The sequence below is a fragment of the Diabrotica virgifera genome, chromosome 7, assembly GCF_917563875.1.
Source record: "Diabrotica virgifera virgifera chromosome 7, PGI_DIABVI_V3a".
NCBI classification, from domain to species: Eukaryota; Metazoa; Arthropoda; class Insecta; order Coleoptera; family Chrysomelidae; genus Diabrotica; species Diabrotica virgifera.
In genome coordinates, this window is record NC_065449.1 from 121,423,046 (window position 1) to 121,438,901 (window position 15,856).

Genomic DNA, 15,856 nt, shown 5'->3' on the forward strand with positions numbered 1-15,856 from the left:
AAAAGTATGAAAATAATGTGTAAATAATATACGAAATTAATATTCACACCTCCGTCTCTCCTACCATTCGTAGACCGGTTTCTGCATTATTGCGTCATCAGTACGACTTTATAGGAAAGACGAAGATGAGAACATTCCTTTCGTATATCTGAGGCCGCGATGCAGCCAAAAAGTCATTCAAAGACTGGTGCAATCTAAATTATTTGCAAACAATCTACCTACTTGTTTTGGTAATGAAACCTGTATGGCCTTCCACTTTGAAGGCACTAGATGGCGCCCGGTATTTAAAATAAAATACCTAGAACGCCGAAAACAAGAGGCAATAATTGCTGCTTTCTACTTTAACAAAAGTATGAAAATAATGTGTAAATAATATACGAAATTAATATTCACACCTCCGTCTCTCCTACCATTCGTAGACCGGTTTCTGCATTATTGCGTCATCAGTACGACTTTATAGGAAAGACGAAGATGAGAACATTCCTTTCGTATATCTGAGGCCGCGATGCAGCCAAAAAGTCATTCAAAGACTGGTGCAATCTAAATTATTTGCAAACAATCTACCTACTTGTTTTGGTAATGAAACCTGTATGGCCTTCCACTTTGAAGGCACTAGATGGCGCCCGGTATTTAAAATAAAATACCTAGAACGCCGAAAACAAGAGGCAATAATTGCTGCTTTCTACTTTAACAAAAGTATGAAAATAATGTGTAAATAATATACGAAATTAATATTCACACCTCCGTCTCTCCTACCATTCGTAGACCGGTTTCTGCATTATTGCGTCATCAGTACGACTTTATAGGAAAGATGAAGATGAGAACATTCCTTTCGTATATCTGAGGCCGCGATGCAGCCAAAAAGTCATTCAAAGACTGGTGCAATCTAAATTATTTGCAAACAATCTACCTATTTGTTTTGGTAATGAAACCTGTATGGCCTTCCACTTTGAAGGCACTAGATGGCGCCCGGTATTTAAAATAAAATACCTAGAACGCCGAAAACAAGAGGCAATAATTGCTGCTTTCTACTTTAACAAAAGTATGAAATGTGGTATGAAAAGAGGTGTGAATATTAATTTCGTATATTATTTACACATTATTTTCATACTTTTGTTAAAGTAGAAAGCAGCAATTATTGCCTCTTGTTTTCGGCGTTCTAGGTATTTTATTTTAAATACCGGGCGCCATCTAGTGCCTTCAAAGTGGAAGGCCATACAGGTTTCATTACCAAAACAAGTAGGTAGATTGTTTGCAAATAATTTAGATTGCACCAGTCTTTGAATGACTTTTTGGCTGCATCGCGGCCTCAGATATACGAAAGGAATGTTCTCATCTTCGTCTTTCCTATAAAGTCGTACTGATGACGCAATAATGCAGAAACCGGTCTACGAATGGTAGGAGAGACGGAGGTGTGAATATTAATTTCGTATATTATTTACACATTATTTTCATACTTTTGTTAAAGTAGAAAGCAGCAATTATTGCCTCTTGTTTTCGGCGTTCTAGGTATTTTATTTTAAATACCGGGCGCCATCTAGTGCCTTCAAAGTGGAAGGCCATACAGGTTTCATTACCAAAACAAGTAGGTAGATTGTTTGCAAATAATTTAGATTGCACCAGTCTTTGAATGACTTTTTGGCTGCATCGCGGCCTCAGATATACGAAAGGAATGTTCTCATCTTCGTCTTTCCTATAAAGTCGTACTGATGACGCAATAATGCAGAAACCGGTCTACGAATGGTAGGAGAGACGGAGGTGTGAATATTAATTTCGTATATTATTTACACATTATTTTCATACTTTTGTTAAAGTAGAAAGCAGCAATTATTGCCTCTTGTTTTCGGCGTTCTAGGTATTTTATTTTAAATACCGGGCGCCATCTAGTGCCTTCAAAGTGGAAGGCCATACAGGTTTCATTACCAAAACAAGTAGGTAGATTGTTTGCAAATAATTTAGATTGCACCAGTCTTTGAATGACTTTTTGGCTGCATCGCGGCCTCAGATATACGAAAGGAATGTTCTCATCTTCGTCTTTCCTATAAAGTCGTACTGATGACGCAATAATGCAGAAACCGGTCTACGAATGGTAGGAGAGACGGAGGTGTGAATATTAATTTCGTATATTATTTACACATTATTTTCATACTTTTGTTAAAGTAGAAAGCAGCAATTATTGCCTCTTGTTTTCGGCGTTCTAGGTATTTTATTTTAAATACCGGGCGCCATCTAGTGCCTTCAAAGTGGAAGGCCATACAGGTTTCATTACCAAAACAAGTAGGTAGATTGTTTGCAAATAATTTAGATTGCACCAGTCTTTGAATGACTTTTTGGCTGCATCGCGGCCTCAGATATACGAAAGGAATGTTCTCATCTTCGTCTTTCCTATAAAGTCGTACTGATGACGCAATAATGCAGAAACCGGTCTACGAATGGTAGGAGAGACGGAGGTGTGAATATTAATTTCGTATATTATTTACACATTATTTTCATACTTTTGTTAAAGTAGAAAGCAGCAATTATTGCCTCTTGTTTTCGGCGTTCTAGGTATTTTATTTTAAATACCGGGCGCCATCTAGTGCCTTCAAAGTGGAAGGCCATACAGGTTTCATTACCAAAACAAGTAGGTAGATTGTTTGCAAATAATTTAGATTGCACCAGTCTTTGAATGACTTTTTGGCTGCATCGCGGCCTCAGATATACGAAAGGAATGTTCTCATCTTCGTCTTTCCTATAAAGTCGTACTGATGACGCAATAATGCAGAAACCGGTCTACGAATGGTAGGAGAGACGGAGGTGTGAATATTAATTTCGTATATTATTTACATATATATATATATATATATATATATATATATATATATATATATATATATATATATATATATATATATATATATATATAAAATGATGTTGGATAATCGAGTACAAATATAAAAATAAATAAGTAAAATCATTGGCTAATACTCGTAAAGTGAATGTGAATTTAGTTGGAAATATATAAAATGATGAAGGGTCATCATTCCATACATTTCTGTGCAACTATATACACCGGTGTTTCGGCCCATTTGGGCTTCGTCAGTATAGTGTAGCAAGTTAAAAAAGTTGTTTGTTAACTTGTAAAAGGATTACTACAGGAGCAAGGTTACCATTTTTGGTCAGATTGTTAGAAGACCTGTAGTCGCAAGGCTACAACTAACATTGCCAAGGAGGTAAGGCTACCTGAGGAAATGAAAAGCCATAACATTATTAAATAAAATGATGTTGGATAATCGAGTACAAATATAAAAATAAATAAGTAAAATCATTGGCTAATACTCGTAAAGTGAATGTGAATTTAGTTGGAAATATATAAAATGATGAAGGGTCATCATTCCATACATTTCTGTGCAACTATATACAACTAAATTCACATTCACTTTACGAGTATTAGCCAATGATTTTACTTATTTATTTTTATATTTGTACTCGATTATCCAACATCATTTTATTTAATAAAGTTATGGCTTTTCATTTCCTCAGGTAGCCTTACCTCCTTGGCAATGTTAGTTGTAGCCTTGCGACTACAGGTCTTCTAACAATCTGACCAAAAATGGTAACCTTGCTCCTGTAGTAATCCTTTTACAAGTTAACAAACAACTTTTTTAACTTGCTACACTATACTGACGAAGCCCAAATAGGCCGAAACACCGGTGTATATAGTTGCACAGAAATGTATGGAATGATGACCCTTCATCATTTTATATATTTCCAACTAAATTCACATTCACTTTAAGAGTATTAGCCAATGATTTTACTTATTTATTTTTATATTTGTACTCGATTATCCAACATCATTTTATTTAATAATGTTATGGCTTTTCATTTCCTCAGGTAGCCTTACCTCCTTGGCAATGTTAGTTGTAGCCTTGCGACTACAGGTCTTCTAACAATCTGACCAAAAATGGTAACCTTGCTCCTGTAGTAATCCTTTTACAAGTTAACAAACAACTTTTTTAACTTGCTACACTATACTGACGAAGCCCAAATAGGCCGAAACACCGGTGTATATAGTTGCACAGAAATGTATGGAATGATGACCCTTCATCATTTTATATATTTCCAACTAAATTCACATTCACTTTACGAGTATTAGCCAATGATTTTACTTATTTATTTATATTTATATATATATATATATATATATATATATATATATATATATATATATATATATATTGATATATTGTATAAAAGTGATATGATAAAAGTGAGTTCACTATGGATTGAACGTTAAGAAGGTAGTGGAATGGGGTGAACTCCATCTCACAACGTAAACCCTGAAGAATTCAATTAAAATTTTTCTTAAAAAACGGATTGTCAACTAAACAGAAACCTTAAAACCAGTGAAAAGAGATGCAAGTCTAAAATTAAGACCTTCAATTAGGTTGTGTTTGAACTTCATGGGATGGCACGAGTAGTACTGGCCATATGTTACTGGTCATAACTTTTCCATTTTCCATTTGAAAATACATAATAATGCCCAAGAACGAGATGTTTTTGCTTAAAATATTCGTTTTGAGGAGGAATATGATGTATTTTACTCTTTGAGTATGTCAAGTTTTTGTGATGCATGATAACCTCTATTGTCATTAATCCTTAAGTGGTCGCTAGCGTATTTTTTACACAATTGGTCGCTTGTCGTAGTTTGTACGCCAGACAAAAATATGGGGATATTTAAGTAAACACTCTACGTTTTTTAAATACATATGAATATTTCAACGCATATTTTAATTAAATAATATCAAAATAAAAAATATTTTTTATTTATCGTATGGCATAGATACAATAAGAAGAGATAATTTAAAAAAAGTATGTAAAACATTACATGAAGTATCACAAACGAACATCTAATGTATTAATATAATGTAAAACATTTTCTGTCGCATTCAGGAACTCATCGAAAACTCCAGGGTACCGCCTTCGGGGGCATTCCTCAATAATGTGGCGGACGGTCTGCCGTTGCGCACCACAGTCACACTCAGAAGTAAGTTCCTTTCCCCATCTATGCAAGCTGTCAGCACATCTACCGGTACCTGTTCTTATTCCTTTCAGCGCCGTCCATGTATAGCAGGGCAATTCAAAGCCTGGCGGTTTCTGATCGATACAGGCCATTTGGTGTGATTCCTGTGGTGAGTCGCTCTCCCATTGTCTTCTCCAAGCGTTGGTGGGGTCGAAATGTTCCTGATGTAGGGAGGTGGCCCTTAACAATGGGGGATATCTGGAGCGCAGTCTGTTCATTTCGATATCAAGCTTATCATGGTGGATGGGTAGTTGATGGTTAGCCTCGATTTTTCGATATTTTCTGAGAAGAGAATGACTTCTTCTTAGTTTCGGCGGTGGAATGTGACTCAGAATGGGAAGCCAATAGTTAGGTGTTGGTCGAATTGTACCTGAGATCATTCGCATTGTCTGGTTTAATTGGGTGTCAATGATCTTCGTGTGTTTGCTATTGAGCCATACCGACGAAGCATATTCAGCCGCCGAGTATACGAGTCCGAGAGCGGATGATCTGAGTACGGAGGCTGAGGACCCACATGTGGTGCCACATAGCTTTTGGATTATATTATTTCGCGTCTTCAGTTTTTCTGCCGTTCTTTGTAGGTGTTCCTTAAAACTTAAAGTTTTGTCAAGAGTCACTCCAAGATATTTTTGTGTTGAGTTATGAGTGAGTAGTCTGTTTTCAAACTGAACGGAGAGTTTTTTGTTGGCTTGGGCATTATTCAGATGGAAACAGCACACTTCAGTTTTCGTTGCATTGGGCCGTAGCCTCCATTTGCGAAAATATTCACCCATAACAGCAAGGTCATCCGTCAGTATTGTAAAATCTCCTGGCATCTATAGAATCTCCTGGCAAGGAACACATTAAATAATAAAAAATAATTCTTATATGAAGATTAAAAGATACTATAAAAGGAAATTAATTTAAAAACTTTCTGTTTGATTTTCGTGATGCTTGCATCCTAAGCAAATATGTATGGTGATTGCATGCTCTTTACATGCTGGTTTATTGCTTCTTTGACAGTTTATTGTGGTTGATCTATTTCTTGAAAAAAAAAAATTATTCCACACCATATTTTTGTCACGAGTTGTAAATGTAGACACTTTTTCCACTTCTGCGTTCATTTGATGATCATATACTCTTTGAAATATTTCGTTATCATCTTGCTGCTCTGAAGAGGAATCATAGCCAGTATATTCAATACATTCATCAGGTGCATCGGGATCAATACCACCCATGTCTTTATCATCATATCCTTCTCTCATTTTTCTGGCTATTTACTCTATATCATCACTAGTAAGGTTTTTCCTATAATTGTATGATATGTTAGAGCTAAAATGAAGGATAACACAATAATAAATTATACTTTCAGTTAATTATTTACCCTCATATCTAAAATATTATTGTTACTTACATGGTGACTTGGCGTACTTTATGCACCACTTTGTAATACGCAGCAACAATGACGTCTAATTTAGTACGTTTTGTTCATTTTGCTGTCACCTTCTCATAAGCTCTTAAAAATAAAGCCTTAATAACACGTAGGTACATTATAAAAATTATGTTATATTACCATATAAGCGTAACATGCAACATGTTAATCCAAGCTCGTAATCTGTAGGACCTATCAAGTAGAGAAATATTGTGTTGAACTGCTCTTATTAGGTTTAATTACAACGAAAGCGCGTTCTTTGGAAATATACATTTTCCTCATTAATACCTTCGTGTTCAAAGATTTATGTATTTTTACCTTTTTCTTATTTCGTTATCGCGTTTATATTTTTAGCTAAAGTAAAAGATTTTTAATTACGTTTCTGGTATTAAGACAATTTTTCCTGATAATATAATATCCAACATTACTAAAAATAATGCGATTTAGAACAAAAGACAAGTCACATAAAATATAAACAAAATGTTATTTTACTAGGGATTCGTAAGGTTCACTAAATTCACAACAATTTCTATTTTAGTGGTTACAAATTTCGTCGGTTGAGCAGTAAATCGCTACACTTCCTCCGACTTCAAGCTAAGCTAGAGGCCACCGTGATCGGTAGGTTTGTAGTTACGTCGAAGATTATCATTTATGTTAAATTAATTTCTAACTAATGACAAGCTGCGACGCAACGGCACACCCAACGATCACGGTGGTCTCGGGCTTAGCTTCAAGTTGGATGAAGTATACAAAAGTAAGTTCATCGATATATTATTTTAAGTCTTGTTACCATTAACCCCTTCGCGCCGGACCATCATACGGCAAGTCGCGCCTATATAGGGATTCGCGCGCTTACCGAGTGGATTCGCGCGCTGACCGTTATTGATTAAAATACAGTATCCACTACATCTAATTAAAGGTGGGTTTCCTACCTTCAGATTTGAATAAGAACATTCGTATTCGGATCGAACAAAAATACCTTCAATATGATGCAGACGGCTGCACCGCCGTATATCGCGAACGCAAACTCATGATGCACCGATGTGCATCACCGTACGTCAAGCATGATGCACACGGTTGCATCAGTGTATGGAAGGGGTTAAACAACATTAGTGCAGACACTGAAGGTGGATGTGAGCTATTACCTCCGATTCCGGTGAACCCCCATCGATTTTCATGAAAATTGGTTAGTTGTTAAAGGATACCTCAATAAACAAAAGTGACGTGGTGCCAACTTACGCTTTTACCCTAGGGGTGAATGCCACCCCTTCTCGGGGAGAAAATTATTTTATTAAAACTCACCTCACAATTCCACAGACGGACAATTTCTAAGCAAAATTTGTTATATCGAATTATTAAAAAACATCAAACTTTTTGAGTTATTAAATTTTTTCTGAAAAAATGCATGTTTTAAAGCGGTTTTTGTTAAATAACTCAAAAATTATAAGTTTTTTACGAATAAGTTATTTTTACCAAAATTGAAGCTAATAAAAAACAAAATAAACTACTTACTACGAAGACCTTTTAGTTCTAATAGAAAGTAAGTTATAGCTAACTAAATGCATCTATTTTTGTTTTGACATATTGATCTAAGACTCTCCAGAAAACTCCTTTGCACTCCATTTGATAGTGTTAAAAAATTAAATTCTTAATTTTTTCACTCAACTTTTGCGATTTAATTTTGCGGTTCAAGAATCTTCACGAAAAAAATCCATAACTTTAAATAGAATGGGATTGAAGATTGTCCCGTAGTCTAGAGAATGGCGAAGAATATATGCTATAAAAATTTCAGAAAAAATATTAAGACCGAACAGAGTTGTAGCGAGTTTTTGATAATGCTCCCCCACTTAAAATTCCAAGTAAATTTCATTTTCATTTTCAGCACTATCAAAAAAATTAAGTAAGACCAAAATTAGCCATTCGCCAAACCGTGGTCACTATCATATCATTTTGGGGATGCCTGTCGTTCGTCTATACGGTGAAACTGTTATGACCAGAGGCTAACAATAAAAAAAGAATACTATCTAAAAAACAAAAACATAATATAAATATGTACTTCACGAAGATGTTAGACTAGAATATCAGCAAAACATAAAAAATGCAATAAAATGGGAAATAATAATAATAATATCGTATGGCATTTTTGCCGGGGAGATCCTTTCGGATAGTTCCAGCGCCAATTACATCTTTAACCCTGTTTCAAGTAACTAGTGTCGATGTACACTAGCCCAGGGGGACCGACGGCTTAACGTACTCTCCGAGGCACGGTGAGACGGCTCGTGTCATTATTGGAAATGAAAATGGTTTGTCTTTGGCAGGGATCGAACCCACGTCTACTGGCGTATGAGGCCAGCGTTTATGCCGTTACCCACGGCCGCTCACAAATGGGAAATAAAAATAAATCACAAAATAAACATTATGACATAAAATTATTTTAAACTGATACGAAAAATAAGGACACTGATTATTATCTAAATCATCATTATCATTCTCTTTGCCTTATCCCTATGCGGGGTCGGCTTCCCTAATTGCATTTCTCCACACAATTCTATCTTGGGTCATATCAATGTTAATCCCCTTTACCAACATGTCCTGCCTTAGCGTCTCCCCCCAGGTCTTCTTTGGTCTTCCTCTCCTGCTCCTTCCAGAAATCTGCACTTCAGCTATTCTTCGTATTGGGTGATTAACGTCTCGACGTTGAACATGACCAAACCATCTTAACTCTCTCATTTTGGCATCAATTGGTGCCACACCTAGACTTCCCCTAATATACTCATTTCTAACTTTATCCTTCTTTGTCACTCCACTCATCCATCTAAGCATTCTCATTTCCGTCACATGCATTCGTTGTTCCTCTTTCTTTTTCACTGCCCAACATTCAGTTCCGTGCATCATAGCCGGTCTTATGGCTGTTTTATAGAATTTTCCCTTTAGCTTCATTGGAATTTTTCTGTCACACAACACACCACTCGCTTCTTTCCACTTCATCCATCCAGCCCTAATTCTACTGCATGCATCTCCATCTATTTCTCCATTACTCTGTAATACCGATCCTAGGTACTTAAAACTATTACTTTTCACAATCATTTCACCATCCAAAGATACCATTTTATTTGTAGTAACTCCATCTTTAAATGAACATTCCAAATACTCTGTTTTTGTCCTACTAAGTTTTAAACCTTTTTCCTCCAGAGCTTGTCTCCACTGTTCCAGTTTTTGCTCTAAGTCTCTTTCACTATTAAAATGGCCAATGCAATTTATGTTCTTTTTTATAAAAGTTTTTTTACAGTCATCATATTTCTTTATTTTCTTTGTTATAACAAAAATAAAATACATGTAAGGTTTTAATTTACTTAATTTAATAAAAATTCTTTTGAAATGCAAAAAATTTCATCAGAAAATGTACTTGTCGCTTTCATTTCACATAATTATCTTATATCTTGTTAGAAATACTCGTTAAAATACCGTTCGTGCAGTTTCTCTTGTCGGTAAAAAATTCATTTACATAAAAATTCATTCAGAAAACACCCCTTTTGTGTTGCGATCTGATGAACACGTGAAAGCTGTAGTTGTGGAACAAATTGAAATCTTTAAATGAACAATATAAGTTAGTATACAGGATTTAATGACTATTTATAATAACAAGAATATTGTACGTCATTTGCATTTTATATGAAACTAACTGACCCGGCGGACTTCGTACCAGCTTAAAATTAGTAAATGTTCTGTGAAATTATTAGCTTAATTATAATATTACCTTTGGTATCAAGATCAAATTAATGATAAGTTCAATAAAAAATATATAATTTGCGTAAAAACTTAATAACCAACTGCGGAACTTCGATCCCCTTTGGGAGTGCGTTTCACTAAAATTATAATTTTCCCTTTAAAATATACTTCCATTCCCTTCTGGTTATGAGTTCGCATTCTACTCGGATGGATGACGAAACCGAGAGACAGAAACATGCATGTATTATCCTATTGAATATCAATTCATAATCAGAAACAAAACGATGTGTGTTGGTAGTACCATTTATTTATCTATTTTATCATATTTTACCATATTTTTCGTTCAGTATTAAGTTACCTATGAGTTTTCACGCGTCCAGTTTTAAAACCAATAGAGTTTTAATTGATTCCTGTTTATAATTATAATGACCGCCGAGCCAACTTTTAGTTTTAAATTATACTATATTATTTTGGATCCCGCGTATGAAAAAAAAAGTTGATTAATAGCAAGCTGAAAATTTGTTAATAGCTTAAGGGTGTCTAGTCGGACAAACTTTGATATATGGGAACACTGGAGCAGGGGAAGTTTTAATTATGGAACAGGTTAAAAATTTGGAACGGTCAGACCACGAAAACGTCAAATGTATTGTGTCCGACAGAACTTCTAATTGATTTGTTACCCTTTCATTAAACTTTCATGCAAAAATCAGGCTGCTATTTATCACCAAACGGGCATTATAATCAGTGGAACACGTAGAACATGTCAAATGACAGGAAATATGACAGGTGATAAATAGCAGTCTGATTTTTGCATGAGAGTTTAATGAAAGGGTAACAAATCAATTGGAAGTTCTGTTGGACAAAATACATGTGACGTTTTCGTGGTCTGACCGTTCCAAATTGTTAAACTGTTCCACAAATAAAACTTCCCCTGTTCCAGTGTTCACATATATTAAAGTTTGTCCGACTAGACACCCTTAAGCTATTAACAAATTTTCAGCAACTTTTTTTTCATACGCGGGATCCAGACCTATATTATATTTTAGTAGTAAACAGTCGATAGATTTAAAATTTAAAGGAATGCTTTGGACTAACGATTTTATCTTTAATTTTTATGTTCAAGTAATCTATATCCCTGTTCTTTGCTGCTAAAATTGTTCGAGTTTTCAATTTTTATGCTTAACAATGAAGTTCAAGAACATTATTTTAATGAGCTCGTCCTTTGTAAAGACGAGATGTCACAAATTAGAAGAAAAACGAAGTTAAACCATTCAATTTGATGACAAGAATACGACCATTACTGATCACCAGCAATTGCTTGGCGAACTCTTCAGCAGAGAGATGGTTTTGATCCTTTAACACCTTCGCTGCAATTACGAAAAATTAAATTATTATGTTTTATGCTTACCAGTTGTAATTTACTGGTACTATAGAATTCTGTATTTAGATACACCAGTCGCCATAGACTGGTAGTTCTTAAGAAATGCCATATATGTGTAAATTTTTAAAGATTAATGTGTAGTAATAGTTGAATACATACAAGAAATATACAAACTTGTTAGAAACTATATCAGAACCAGGCTATTTTATCTGGTAAAGTAAAAACTGAAATTTTTAAGCAGTGTATAATATTTTCAAATAAAATAAAACCAAAACTTTCATTAAGAAAAAATACATATTTTTCATAAAATAGAAAAAGAACAAATTAATGCTAATATTGCTAAAAAGTTTTGATGCCGATCCAAATTCTGACTGGGGTCTACACAACTATCACTTTTCGTTGCATTTTGCAACGCCAAATTTAGTAATTCTAGTTCTTTACTAGTTCTGTTACTCATTTTACTTAATTTCTATACAAATATTTTAAACACTAACTATTATTGCTCGACCGATAACTAAACTGGGAATTACAAATGAAATTACTCACCAGAAGAATTCATCTGGGGAATCCCACAATGAAAGCGTTACCATTCGAATACAACTGGTACTAAATTATACCTCTATTAGATAGATCCCTTTCAGACAAGAAAGGTACCTGTAGTTAGTTTTTACCAACTCGTCTCGTTTGTATGTTACTCACCAGATGGAAATATACATGTATTTATTTTTTCTGCAAACGTAGTCACCAGTCTTTCTCAACTGATGGCGCAGCGAAGGTGTTAGCAATGCAACTTACTTGTTTGTCGTCAGCCAGTTTCAAACTTACCGTACACTTTCTTCTATTGCGTGCTCAATATTGTTAGATTCGTTGGATCTAATTATTGGTTCATCTCGATCATATTTATTTCCACGTTCCAAGTCTCGGTCAAAAGCATCGTTCTACTCACGATTTGGCAATGGCATTCCTAACTTGACTAACAAACTGCCACACATAACGTTATATATAATATCGCCCCTTCGCAAGAACTTAGGCTTAAGTCAAAATTTTACAAAATGGACTTATTAATGCAGATATACTAAAAATAATAGTATCTATCGCGTGAATAAAGACCTATTACGTTAATAATAATAGCCGCTAAGAGATGGCGTCAAGTGTCTATTTGTTTGGGCGAAAGTAGCCAAATATTTAAGATTTTCGGATGAATACAGTCCGAAGTTAGTTACGCCACAGACTGTGAAGCAATTTGGGCATGCCAGGTTTTCTCAACACGTATCTACCTTATCGGTAGAATCTACGAGAAGTGTACGGTAAATTGAAGCTGTAATTACAAAAAAAAGGAATATGTATGTAAAGAAAATAGATGGTTTTGCTTGTTTTCGATTCAGGGGGTTGCAGAATCACTGGAGAGTTGTTCCACCGTTTCAGGCTTTTTCAACAGCGCTAGCGTGCACTCCTCTGACTCGAAAAATAGCTTAATAATCAATTTAAGGGGAATTTGAAAGATCATTCAAATTCCCATTGGGACGCAATCCAGCGACATCTCTTAACAAATTGAAGAGTCTCAGATGCAGAATCCACCAATTTAATAAAATTAAAATGGTAAATAGTAATTTAAATCTGAGACTTTTCGTGTTGAAAGTTCTTTCTGGTACATCCTTAATCTGCGACTTTAACAATTTGTAAGACCGCAGATAACGAATGTAGAAAACAAAAAGGATTCCTTGCAATCACATTTCGCTTTCATTCGTCTAGGAAAAGGACAGAAGAGGAACTTTCTAGTACTCAAATCTGAGTAAAGATAGAAAAGAAAATAGATGGTTTTGCTTGTTTTCGATTCAGAGGGTTGCACCTGGACAGCTATTTCCACCGTTTCAGGCTTTTTCAACATCGCTAGCGTGCACTCCTCTGACTCGAAAAATAGCTCAACTATCAATATGACAAATATGTATGTTTTGTACTCACTTTATAACGCTCAAAAAATTTCGGAATCTGGATTTCAATGCATATTTTTTTTTATAATTCTCGTATCAAAGTTACGCGTGAAGATAGTCGTATTGATGACAGTTAAGAAAACGTGGGCGACCCAAGCAATTTGTGTGTGTGTGTTTATTTCTCATCAAGGACGACCGTTCTTATATTTAGGATTAGTTTTTTTTAACTTTCTCTAAAATAATGACTATGACCCTTTTTGGGTTTAGGTCAGTGTTTTAACAAAGCTGAATAAATGTTTCTCAGGAAAAAAAGACCCAATTCAAATAGGGTTAACAAAATGACAAAATTTAACTATTTTAACGCTTCATAAATTTTCTAGTTATCACAGTGTATATTAGGAGTTATGCCCACAATCATATCTATAAAATTTTAAAATGCCTCTCCTCTAAAATCGTCTTTTTGAGCCTACGTTCTTGCGAAGCGGCGACAAAATGTGTTCGATTACGGTGCGATTAGGTTATGTATCTCCTCATTAAACTCTGGATTGGATATAGATGTAAAACGTCATAGAACATGTCGTGATCTTTGTATTTATTCTACAGTTCACTTGGATTCGAAAGGAATAGAATACGAATTGATATCTGACTTGACTTGGTAGGAGATTTAGAAACGAAACGATTGTTATAACCCAATAATTATAGTTGTTCAGCAAATTTCCTTTTAGTAGTGCAGGTTAATATATTTGCTAATCGTATAATGAGCAACCTACATTTAATGGTATATTGGTATCATTTTCTATGATAGAGTTTGGGTACTTTAAATGTGTTCTTATATACGCTATAAATTGTCTACGAAGATATTTAAGACGTGACCATAAACGTCAATAAGTTTGGCTTAATCTTTCTTTAAACTCTTCTTCTTCAAGTGTCTTTTCTCATTGAAGACAGACCATAATTTTGGCAAAATATTTTCCGTGTCGAGATTTCCTCAGTTGTCAAATGTTTTAAGCCCATCCACTCGTACGTTTTAAATCCAAAATTCTGTATATGGTTGTAATCCTCGTCAAACTTCTACAATTAGCCATATTTATGAAATGAATGAAGTCACATCTACTATGCGTTATTTCATGACCAAGGTAATAGCAGTTCTTTGCGTTTTTCGATGATATCACGTTCTCTACTTCTTTATAGCAGCGCGTGAAAGGTTTAAAGTGTACGTGAAGTAACAATGTATTTTAAATGGGATTTACTTTTTCGCACACTTTCAATGGGTTTTTTGGCACACTTTCATATAATCAAATATCCTTAACTTTCGCGTTGTGATGGTGATGACAATATGAGCAATCACTTACAACAAAATTTTTGACAGTTTTGTATTCTGAAAGTAGTTAGGATTTTTAAATGTCAAAGTTCTAAAAATTGTAGAATAGAAATCAATTCCAGTGACGAAGAGTTACAGTTTTTTATTTGTTTATCGAAGAGTAGATAAAATATTGTATGAAACTGTGCGTGAAATACTTTTTGCGAACTTACGCGATGTATAGCACTCGCTCCATTGTCGCTCGTGCTGTATCCCTCGTGCTGTAAATATCGCGCGCGTTCGCAAAAAGCATGCTTCACGAACTGTTTCATAAATGCAATTTTTAGAATTCGTTAAAAATGCTACTTTAAAGCACTAGTGCTTTAAAATTTTTATGGCACTGCAGTTAAAAGTGAATTGTCAAATTGTGAAACGTCAAAATATTTATATTTAATTTATTAACATTATAGGCCTTGGGCCCGCATATACAATTATTATTTATGACCACACCATTGAAACTTTTTATACTTGTTATTTTTGTGGAGTCGGACAAATTTTGAGCTTGGCGCATTATGGTAGTGGGGCGTTTGTCTGTCAAGCGGTGACGAAGTTGTCAATTTTATGCAAGAAAAAAATTTATTACCACATTGGTCATTCTATTTTAATCAATGGATTTTATCATATAAACAACGAAAACAATTTTGTCGGACAAAAATATTGGGGCATATGACGCGTCGGACACGCTAAATATGTCAAATTTATGAAAATAATAAATTTATTACCACATGGATAATTTTAACGGTATCTACCATAAAACATTTTTACAATAATGTGGTAACCTTGTCGGACAATTTTCACGGGGCATATGCGCAGTCGGACGCGCCGAAGATGTCAATTTCCTGAAATTTTTTTATTTACAACCATTTTTCCGACAACATTAGTAGGTTATAAGTAATTATATTCTTAATCAAAAAATCAAAGTCTCGGACAAAAATATTGGGGTAACTCGACAGTCGGACAAAAAATTTAATTTTTATTAGTA

The 15,856-nt window shown here is 34.6% G+C and overlaps 1 protein-coding gene across 4 annotated transcripts in view; it reads left to right on the forward strand.

The window, feature by feature from the left end:
- The window catches only part of LOC114334919 (gamma-aminobutyric acid receptor subunit beta), a 609,053-nt gene that overhangs the window by 339,777 nt on the left and 253,420 nt on the right, over positions 1-15,856 (forward strand). The gene's annotated exons all lie outside the window — the stretch shown is intronic.